At 44.4% G+C, this 10671-nt stretch overlaps 1 long non-coding RNA gene across 1 annotated transcript; it reads right to left on the bottom strand.

Annotated features, from left to right (window-relative positions):
- Positions 1 to 799: 799 nt before the first annotated feature.
- LOC135973549 (uncharacterized) lies at positions 800 to 6249 on the bottom strand. The gene is made up of 2 exons (XR_010590446.1): positions 6033 to 6249; positions 800 to 2410 (listed from the first exon to the last, which is right to left on the bottom strand). It is a non-coding gene; the product is annotated as an uncharacterized LOC135973549 (long non-coding RNA).
- Between the last annotated feature and the right edge of the window lie 4422 nt (positions 6250 to 10671).

Raw genomic sequence — 10671 nt, 5'->3', positions numbered from 1 at the left:
GAGCATTGGCCTGCTAAACCCACAGTGGTGGGTTCAATCCTTGAGGGGACCATTTAGGGAACTGGGGTAAAAATGTCTGGGGATCAGTCCTGCTTTGAACAGGGGGTTGGACTAGATGACCTCCTGAGGTCCCTTCCAACCCTAATAATTCTATGACCTTTGGAAAGTCCCTCCCATCTAGGGTGACCAGATGTCCCAATTTTATAGGGACAGTCCTGATTTTGGGGTCTTTTTCTTATATAAGCTCCTATTACCCCCCACCTCCATCCCGATTTTTCACACTTGCTGTCTGGTCACCCTACTCCCATCTCAGAGGAGCCTGATGAGAAATGAAGTAGGCTCTCAGCAACCTGGCTGCTTCAGAGAGGTGAAACCCCACAAGTAACCCTGAACCATGGGATCCTTCAGTGGATTGAGAGAAAACTAGCTAAAGCCTGGGAGACAAAATCAGAGCTTGTTCCTGTTTGGGGAATAGCACCAGAATAGCATCAAATTTGTTCCTGGGTTCTTTCCAGATCTAGCTCCAAAGACCTTCTAATCTATAAATAAGAGTTTGGGGAAGTGATTTCACCATGGGGTAAGTTCTGCCCCTGGAGGTTCAGGAGTGTAACTGAGGCCCATGGTATATAGTGCTTCCTATAGTTGATAGCTGGTCATCCTCCTGAACAGAGACAATTCAATACTTTAATTTGTCCTGGAGTTTTAGTAAATCTTGGGCATTGAGGGCATGATCCTGTGATATGCTAAATTTCTGCAATTCCCATTAACATCTCTGGAAGAACCTCTCAGGATGAGGCCCTTTAGAAAGTAAAGTCTTTTTAATGCATCATCAAATATTTAGACAGACGTTTATACAGGGAATTTTGTGTTTCTTAATCACCCTTTTGTAAGAAATTCCACTAGCCTCTTCCGTTACGAGAGAGGTAGGAAGATGCAGCCAACAATCTGGAGTGCCATATATGGTCATAATCCCCTGGGTGTTTCATAGAATAGTATGGTCATTGGTCACATCCACTTTTAAGGTTGTGTGTGAATATTTCTTCCCTTTATGTCTGCTTAAGCACTCGGGAATGTAGAACTCAAAATCTTAAAATGTATAAATTAAAGTAGTCATCTTTGTGCATCATGTCAGCTTTATTAATGGCTGTGACTAGGTTCTTTATTCTTTGCTATTACTATGTATTACATCCAACTGGAAGGGCAGAGCAATGCTGAGGATAAAATGTCAGTGTTATGAAGAAGAGAAAATCAACCTGCTCTGACTACTGAATTGGGTCACATAGAAATGGAGCCCAGTCTTAGACAGTAGAAGACGGTAATAGTTGTGGAATTCCCCCCACCAATACTGTATGAGGCCGACGTTTTGCCAACTCTTAGATGCATGCATTGGAGGCCTGTTGGATTGAGAGCTGTGCCCATCCTAGCCTCCTGTTGGGTCAGTGCACATCAACCCTGCCATGCAGCACCCTGTGCTGTTCCAGTCTTGGGCCCCTCGCACAGCTCAGTCATGGCCTATCCCCCCTGCTGTCCCAACGAGCCCCCAGCCCAGTTCTGCATGTGCATCTCCTTTGCTCTTCCTGTTTTGGGAACACCAGCTGTCCCAAGGCACCTCATGTCTGCCTAGTAGAACTTCCTGCTGCTCCATTTGTGGGCCTCCCAACGCAGCTCTGCAAATGCACTTCCCTCCTGGCCTGCAGGCCCTTGTTCTGCACAGCATGTTGGGGGTGTTTTTATGCAATATGATCATGGATGGCTAGACCAGTTATTTTTGTTGCTGTTATAACTTCTAGTTAACACTGGATGAGCTAGAACAGATGAGGGGCATTTTAAATGCAATGTCTTTGGGGGTGCGGGTGGTTTCCACCCAGACAGTTGCAGGGAGATCATTGACATTTTCAGGACATCTTGTGCAAATCTTCCTATACTTTGTAGGTCCCTCTGCAATCTGTAGTAAGAAAGAATTGAAAAAACGGCTGGCATGGGCCACTGGATATCTGTGCAGAAGGTTGTCAGATGTAATGGAAATTTTCCCCTCCTCCTCAGATTTTATGGACACTTCTGGAAAACCTGCAGGAGTTTTTTTTTTGTTTAAACAAATACCCATGAAAACTCAAATAAGTTGTGCAGTTAAATTATTTGTGTCTTTGAGCAGTTTAAAATAACGGTTTCATCAACACATATTTGCCCTGGTCTCTGCTGTGAGAGGTGGAGACAGAATTTCTCCAGGACAGAGTTGTTCACAAACTGGGTTTTTCCAGAATTAGTGCTGGGTGGATCCTACGAAGATGCAGTCAGGAACCCTTCAGTAGAATTACACGAGGGATAAACCTGGCTCAGGACTTCCAGGGTCTTCATTCTCTGTGGCCAGTATCTCCCAGTTTCTCTGATGCGGGAAACACAAGCCTTGATCCTGTATTAGGATACATAAGAGAATTGTGTAAGCCTCAAAACTAGAAGGCTTAGCGGGATGGAACTCTCAGCTCCCTCTATAGGGAAGAAGTGAAAAACCAGCTCTGGCCAGCACCATTGACATGAATTATACTGGTGGTTACCCATAGTTCCACACACTGTATTTTGTTGCATTAGCTGGGATTTGTCAGTGTTCCAATTGCACAGCTAATAATAGATTGTTACTATGAATATATTTGTGAAAGGGCATTGGAATTGTGGAAGATACATCCAGAGTAAGTGGGTCACCCTGACTTTATAGGAAGTGGACCCTGGTTTGGGAATGGGATTCAAACTCAACAGAAGAGAGTAGAGAGGTCTGCTTTAAAGAGCAGGGGCTCTTGTCTCAGGGAGCAAAGAGGCTAGCCCGGTGTCCTGTTCTGCCCCCGGAAGGTTCTGAAGTCTGTGTGGAATAATTCTGACAGGGAGGGTGGGCCACCAGTAATGGACAGATGGCTTCAGAGGGTGGAGGTGATTGGACCTGCAGCAGTAATACACAGCTGTCTGTGCAATGAGGCCCTCCTGTCCACTTGACAGCTGCTTTTGTAGCAAGGTTCAACTGGACCAGCAGCAGTGGTGCAGAACCAGCCAGGTAGCTGCTTATCGGAGCAGGACCTAGTGGTGCGGCTGTGTCTAGACTGGAGGAGATGACTCAGAGCTGTGAGTTGGCTTTTCGGTGGGTGGCGATTATTGTGCCATTAAGAGTTCTGGACCTCAACAAACCAGACAATTCCTACCTGGCCCTGGGGTTAGTCACTCTGCTTGTACACTAACAGGGTTTGCTCGTGCTGGTGTATGTAAATATTGGCAGTGTGGTTCTCACATGTCTCTTGTTTGTTTTTTCCTTTTCCTTCTAGCCGAAGAGATGTGTGGTTCTGTGTTCCCAAGGACTCTGGGTGCTGGTGAACAGGGAAGAACCATCTTGATCGGGGACCAGGGAGGTTCTCTTTTAGTTCCCCAGAGGCAGAAGTCGGAGTTTGGCTCTGCACGGGGGCTTGAGCCATTGTTTTATTTATTGTAGACGTGGGCCCTTAAACCGACTGAACCAGGCCCTTGTTGCTGCCATTAGCACCTAGCCGAAGAGTCACAGTTGGAGGTTGTTCTGGGTGTACAACTGAGACCTGTGTGCACCAGAACCCAGAGGGATGTGCTGGCATGAATTTCCATGCCCTGTGCTCTGTTCTGACCAGTGGTCAGTCAGTCTTTGGTTGTAGCCTCCCACCCCTTCTGCCCTCCCTCTCTGCCTCTAGGGTCCTTTCCTCTGGGAGGTGGGGGGTGGAAGGGAGACCAGCCCCAATGGTCAGCTCTAGTAGCCCAGCTGGCCTGTGTGTGGGTGTGAGAGGGGTTAAGACCTGGCAGAGTCCTCAGCGCCCTGCACACCTGCTCCCTTACTCGCAAAAGAGGGGGGCAGGGAAGGGGTCGATCTGAGGAGACAGGCACAGCCGAAGTGCAATTCTCATCTCAACAGAGAGGCCTCCGCTAGATGCGCTCCACTTCAGCCTCACCTATGCTACCCTAGCTGGCAGTCTACCCCGGTGCTCCCACCAGGGCGGTGCCCACAAGCAGTGCAATGGTGGGAGAAGTTCAGAAAATGTGTAGGCCCAGCTTCAAGCCCTACTCCTGCACTTAGGCAGAATCATATTATTAGACTCACAGAATCTTTAGGACTGGACCTTGAGAGGTCATCTAGTCCAGTCCCCTGCACTCATGGCAGGACTAAGTGTTATCTAGACCATCCCTGACAGGTGTTGGTCTAACCTGCTCTTAAAAATCTTCAGTGATGGAGATTCCACAACCTTCCTGGGCAATTTATTCCAGTGCTTAACCACCCTGACAGGAAGTTTTTCCTAATGTCCAACCTAACCCGCCCGTGCTGCAATTTAAGCCCATTGCTTCTTCCCCTATCCTCAGAGGTTAACGAGAACCATTTTTCTCCCTCCTCCTTGTAACAACCTTTTATGTACTTGAAAACTGTTATAATTCTCTCCCCCCGCCTCCCTGCAGTCTTCTCATCTCTAGACTAAGCAAACCCAATTTTTTCAATCTTTCCCCACAGGGCATTTTTTCTAAACCTTTAATATTTTTTGTTTCTTTTCTCTGGACTTTCTCCAATTTGTCCAAATTCTTCCTGAAATGTGGCGCCCAGAACTGGACACAATACTCCAGCTGAGGCCTAATCAGCGCGGAGTAGAACGGATGAATTACTTCTCGTGTCTTGCTTACAACACTCTGCTAATACATCCCAGAATGATGGTTTTTTTTTTTTTGCAACAGGGTTACACTGTTGACTCATATTTAGCTTGTGATCCACTCTGACCCCCAGATCCCTTCCCGCAGTTCTCCTTCCTAGGCAGTCATTTCCCATTTTGTATGTGTGCAACTGATTGTTCCTTCCTAACTGGAGCACTTTGCATTTGTCCTTATTGAATTTCATCCTATTTACTTCAGACCATTTCTCCAGTTTGTCCAGATAATTTTAATCCAATTCTCCAAAGCACTTGCAACCCCTCCCAGCTTGGTATTGTCCACAAACTTATAAGTGTGTGCCATTATCTAAATCATTGATGAAGATATTGAACAGAACCTGACCCAGAACGAATCCCTGTGAGACCCCACTCGATATGCCCGTCCAGCTTGAGAGAACCACCGATAACTAGTCTCTGGGAATGGTTTTCCAACCAGTTATGCACCCACCTTATCGTAGCTCCATCTAGGGTGTATTTCCCTAGTTTGTTTATGAGAAGGTCATGTATCAAAAGCCTTACTAAAGTCAAGATATACCCCATCTAACGCTCCCCCCATCCAAAAGGCTTGTTACCCTGTCAAAGAAAGCTATTAATTTGGTTTGACATGATTCATTCTCAAGAAATCCATGCTGACTGTTACTTATCACCTTATTATCTTCCAGGTGTCTGCAAATGGATTGCTTAATTATTTGCTCCATTATTTTTCTGGGTACAGAAGTTAAACTGACTGGTCTGTAATTCCCTGGGTTGCCTTTATTCCCCTTTTTATAGGTGGTGTCAGGGTTCCCTCCCTACTCTGAACTCTGGGGTACAGATGTGGGGACCCGCATGAAAGACCCCCTAAGCTTATGTTTAACAGTTTAGGTTAAAAACTTCCCCAAGGCACAAATCCTTCCTTGTCCTTGGATGAATACTGCTGCCACCACCAAGTGAGTTAGACAAAGATTCAAGGAAAAGAACCACTTGGAGTTCCTGTTTCCCCAAAATATCCACCCAAGCCCCTTCTCCCCCCTTTCCTGGGGAGGCTTGAGAATAATATACTAACCAAATAGGTTAACAAAGTGGGCACAGACCAGCCCTTTGGTTTTTAGGACACTAAAAACCAATCAGGTTCTTAAAAGCAGAACTTTATCATAAAGAAAAAAGTAAAAGAAGCACCTCTGTAAAATCAGGATGGAAGGTAATTTTACAGGGTAATAAGATTTATAACACAGAGGATTGCCCTCTAGGCAAAACTTTAAAGTAACAAAAAAACAGGAATAAACCTCCCTCTTCGCATAGGAAAATTCACAAGCTAAAACAAAAGATAACCTAACGCATTTCCTTCCTATTACTTACAATTTGTAATCTTAGAGGCCGTTAGTTCAGGTCTGGTTTTGGGAGATGTATTTTCCCTGCCCTGCTTCCTCGCTGACCCAGAGAGAACAACACAAAGAGACAAAACAAAAACCTTCCCCCACAGATTTGAAAGTATCTTCTCCCCTCATTGGTCCTTTTGGTCAGGTGCCAACCAGGTTATTTGAGCTTCTTAACCCTTTACAGGTAAAGGAGGGATTTTATGCTACCTATAGCTGTATGTTTAGGACAGGTGGGCACTACATTTGCCCTTATCTCACCTGTCTTCCATGACTTTTCAAAGAGAATCGCTAATGGCTCTGATATCTCCTCAGTCAGAAGCACTCACTGGCTACCTGGCAGCACTCTCACCAGCGCAGGATCCTCCTGTCACCACCCTTCCCCTGCTGCTACCCGCACTGGCCATACTCAGGCTCACAGTTAGCAAAGGCAGAAGCATGTTCTGCTTCAGCTAATCCTTTGCCATGTGGCTTTACTCATTCCCAACGGACGATCATTTGTCAAAATCAGACCAGACTGTACATAACTCCTGCATTCTTCTGAGGGCCTCAGGCCTCCACTGCCAATCTTCTTTTTCCCACTGTTGGTTCTGTTCTTTCCTCTCTGCCCACATTCCCAACCTTGGCGTGGGACTGCCTGAGGAAAATCACCATTGTCTATTTTTATCAGCGACAATTTACTCCAGTAAGTGGCAGGGAGAGGTGTTCTCTGTATCCACAGCCAGATCTCAAGTCAATCTCTTTGGCCTTGTCTATACGCAGTAGTTCCACCAATTTAACTTCAAATTATTTTTTTAATTGGTTTAGTTCAGACACTGAAAATCACTGAGTGGACCCTGTTACTTCAGTTCCAGAGCATCTTATTTCAGGTTAGTGTAAGTCTAATTATTCCCAAAATGAGCCTGGTTTAAACCAATGTAAGAATGTCCACTTACCTTTTTGCTCCAGTTAAACTAAAGCAATTTAAAACTTCACACCTGAAGTTAAAATAGAGCAACTTTCACATGTAGACAAGCTCTTACACAAGGTTAAAGAGGGTTGCACTCCAAGTACCTTCAGAGCCCATTGTTACAGCGCCAAGAATGCTTTAGCCAGGAAATGGCATTCATAATTTCTTTTGTGCCAAATCTTCTGTAGTTTTCCCACGGCTATGTATTTTTTGTATGTGAAATAAAGCCTGTGAAAAGCACAAACAGGTTTAGTTTCTGCATAACTATGAAACTAAAATGAATCACGCTGTTTAAAGAGCCATGGTCAAGTTGATTTGTTTGGAACTAATGTGTGGTTTTTTTAAAATCCAGTTTCTGATTACGGGCTTCTGTAAATAATGTTTGTTATGTGATTTGTATTATTTACAGGAGGTGCAGTCAGAGACCTGATTTTTTTTAAATCCAATCATTCTTTTTTGTAAAATGATATTTTTAATAAAGGCTTTTTGAGCAAGGGAGATGTTGACTCCAGGGGAAAGTGAAAGGACTAGACACAAAGTGCTGTCGAATGCAAGAAGTAAACAACAAAAAATAAGAATTTTCCCTCACATCTTTCAGCTGTAATCATCTTAGGAGTTACATTGGGTACACACAGAAATGTGATTTTTTCAAGATGATGATTATGCCCCTTTAGAACCTAGCAATCACTGATTGTGTCTCTCTTCTCCCAGGTAGACGCCCCTTCCAGGAAGGGGGTCACCCATAAAAATCATGCAATGATGAAAAAAACCTGAGAAGAGTTACAAAATGCTTTGAATTGCATAGACGCTGCAGCCAATCTGACACCGGGTCAGTGGAGCCTATTTCCTCAATGCCCGTGTCTCTTAAACTAGCATTCAGAACCAACCTTGCCCCTCAGAGACTAGTGATCTCAGTTAATGCAGGCAGCTACCTTATGTTTGGGTTAGGGCAATTGTGAGGTAGATGGCATGGACCGGGAGGAGTGACAAAAGAGTAGTCTTCTTTATTATCATTCTAACATCAAAGACTTTGGGGCTATTGCCATACTTTAGCAAAAGGCAGCGTGGTCTAGTGGATCGGGCGCTGGCCTGGGAGTCAGGAGGCCTGAGCTGTGTTCCTTACTCTGCTACTGATCTCCCGTGTGACCCTGAACAAGTCCCTTCATTAAGCCCACGGCCAAATTTAATTATGTGAGTAGTCCCGTTAAGTCAACTACCTTAACTACCTCACTGAATTTGGGCACTAGACCCTTGGATTACTGAGCGTGGAAGTGTGAACACTTTCCTCATAGTTAATACCAACCTAATGCCACCTAGTTGGTTGGGATTAATAGTAAAATGTTGTTTTAAGAAGTTTGAATACTTAGTAAAGTGGTTGATTTTGAAAAACATCTTGGTGCCTAAAGTTCATCCATGCACAAATTCAGTGACAGTGTGCTGCAGGGGCAAATCAGACCTGCTGCTTAGATCCCGTCCTTCTCCTTGCAGGATCAGGGCCTAAGAGCTTCCTACAGTAATGAACATCTGCCTGTCTGAGTTGGGTGTCTCCATCAAGGCTATAAATCTGACACTTTTCCCAACTTGTTGCTATCTATCTAGATATCTAGATTGTTATGTGGTCTCCATTACCATGGTATCTGAGCACCTTGTTTTATTTATACTCCCAATACCTCTGTGAGCCGCATTGTACAGCTGGGAAACTGAGGTACAGCAAAAGTAAGTGACTTACCCGTGATAACCCAGGCAGTCCATGGCAGAGTCCAAGCACCCTAATTGCTGGATCAGCCTTCCTCTTTCATGCCTGTTGCTCATTTCAGTTTTCATCCCAGTTGTATTTGTTTTTCCACCATCCTCAGTTTTTGAATTGATTTGATTTTAGCTGAAGACTAAACAAAAATACATTTGTCATCCTTTGGAACCTTCTTTGTTCCAATATTTATTATACATAAGTTAGCCCCGGGTGGTACCTTGCAGCAGTGTTGTCCAAAAACAAAATCTAAAGCAAAAGTTAATAAAATAGTCTGTTTAAATTTAATTTGATGCCTGGAAGTCCTCTTTTCAAAACCGGATAAATGAAGTTCGAGTGGAAATATAGATAGTAATGTATAGGCATGCTGTTAGGGTAAAATCATACCGTAAGGCTAAAAAGCAACGTATGAATAGATTTTTAAATCCCTTATCTGTGTTAACAGTAAAACCTTAGACTAATAAAACTGGTTTCAAAACATTTCATTACCTTGTCATCATTAATACTCTTTTTTTTACTTTAACTCTTTCAGACAGGTGTCCATCCAATAATATAGCTTTGCAGATAACGATCAAGAAGTGATTGGGTAATCATGGGACCTTATGCTTTGTCTACTTTGCATATTCAAATATTTTATGGAAAGTTTTAATTATTCAGATGACTGAGATGTTTGCTGAAACCAAGGGCCCAATCCTGCAAACATTTAAGCATGGGCCTGATCCAGCACTTATTGAAGTTAATAGAAAGACTCTAGCTGACTTCAACAGACAATGGATCAGGTCCTAGGTGCGCAACTTTATTCACAGGGGTAGTCCTGTGTGTGTAAAAACTGCTCACGTGCTTAAGAGTTTGCTCGATCAGGTCCTAAATTAAAGACATTAATTACACTGGCTGCTCCCCCCCCCCGGGTTTAGTTTGTGGGGTTCTGCCAGGCATCCCAGGATTGTATAAATTGTCTTGGTCCAGCAAGCTCCTGTGGGTATCTGCTATCTTAATCTCTCCTTTTAAGCTAAGGGTTCTCAAACTTCATTGCTCTGCGACCCCCTTCTGACAAATAAAATTACTATACAACCCCAGGAGAGGGGACGGAAGCCTGAGCCCGCCCGATCCCTGCCACCACGGGTGGGGGGGGCCAAAGCCCCACTGCCCCGGGGCTGAGGGCAAAGCCGAAGCCCTTGGGCTTCAGCCCCAGACAGTGGGGCTTGGGCTTTGGCTTTAGGCCCTGTCCCCAGCAAGTATAAGCCAGCCCTGGCGACCCCATTAAAACGGGGTCCTGACCCACTTTGGGGTCCCGACCCACAGTTTGAGAACCGCTGTTCTAAGCAGTAACCTGGTCAGAAATGCTAGGACTCTAATGACCATATAAGAGAAACCAAAAAAACCAAACCTTTGCAGAAAATCTGTAGAGTCTGAATAACCTCCTGGAGGTTGGGAGATGAATAGTTGGGGAGACTGCCAAAATTCCCTGCAGATTTATATTAACTTGGAGAGCATGGGTGGAAACCTGGGTTTGTGTTGCCCTTTCAAAATGTAGGATAGCTGAGGCAAGAAAGATACCAGCTGAGTAACTCTTTGTTGGGGGTCTGATGCATCATCATCTTTATAAGTGGAGGTCATTTTAGTAATTTTCCATGCCCAGGGAGAGCAGCTTGTACTTAGAGAAATATTTATGGCATATGCCAAAGGGTGCCACATACAGGATACTGCTGCTTCCATTAATCTAAAATCTGAGCAATCCCTGCCTATTGTTTTTTTAGGTGTGAACTATATCCTTTCTTGCTATACAAATGTCCATAATGATGTGATCAGATTAATAGCTCAATGTATTAACTAACCCCCTTAATCCTTTTAGCTGGTGACTTCCCAAGTGCTCGGAAAACATTTGCCCCCGGAGTCTGGGATTTCTCTTTAGTGCATTGTGTAGGT

The sequence above is a fragment of the Chrysemys picta genome, chromosome 9 (genome assembly GCF_011386835.1).
Source record: "Chrysemys picta bellii isolate R12L10 chromosome 9, ASM1138683v2, whole genome shotgun sequence".
Classification (NCBI taxonomy): Eukaryota; Metazoa; Chordata; order Testudines; family Emydidae; genus Chrysemys; species Chrysemys picta.
The sequence above is the reverse complement of the archived record's forward strand: the minus strand, read 5'-3'. Positions and strand labels throughout refer to the sequence as shown.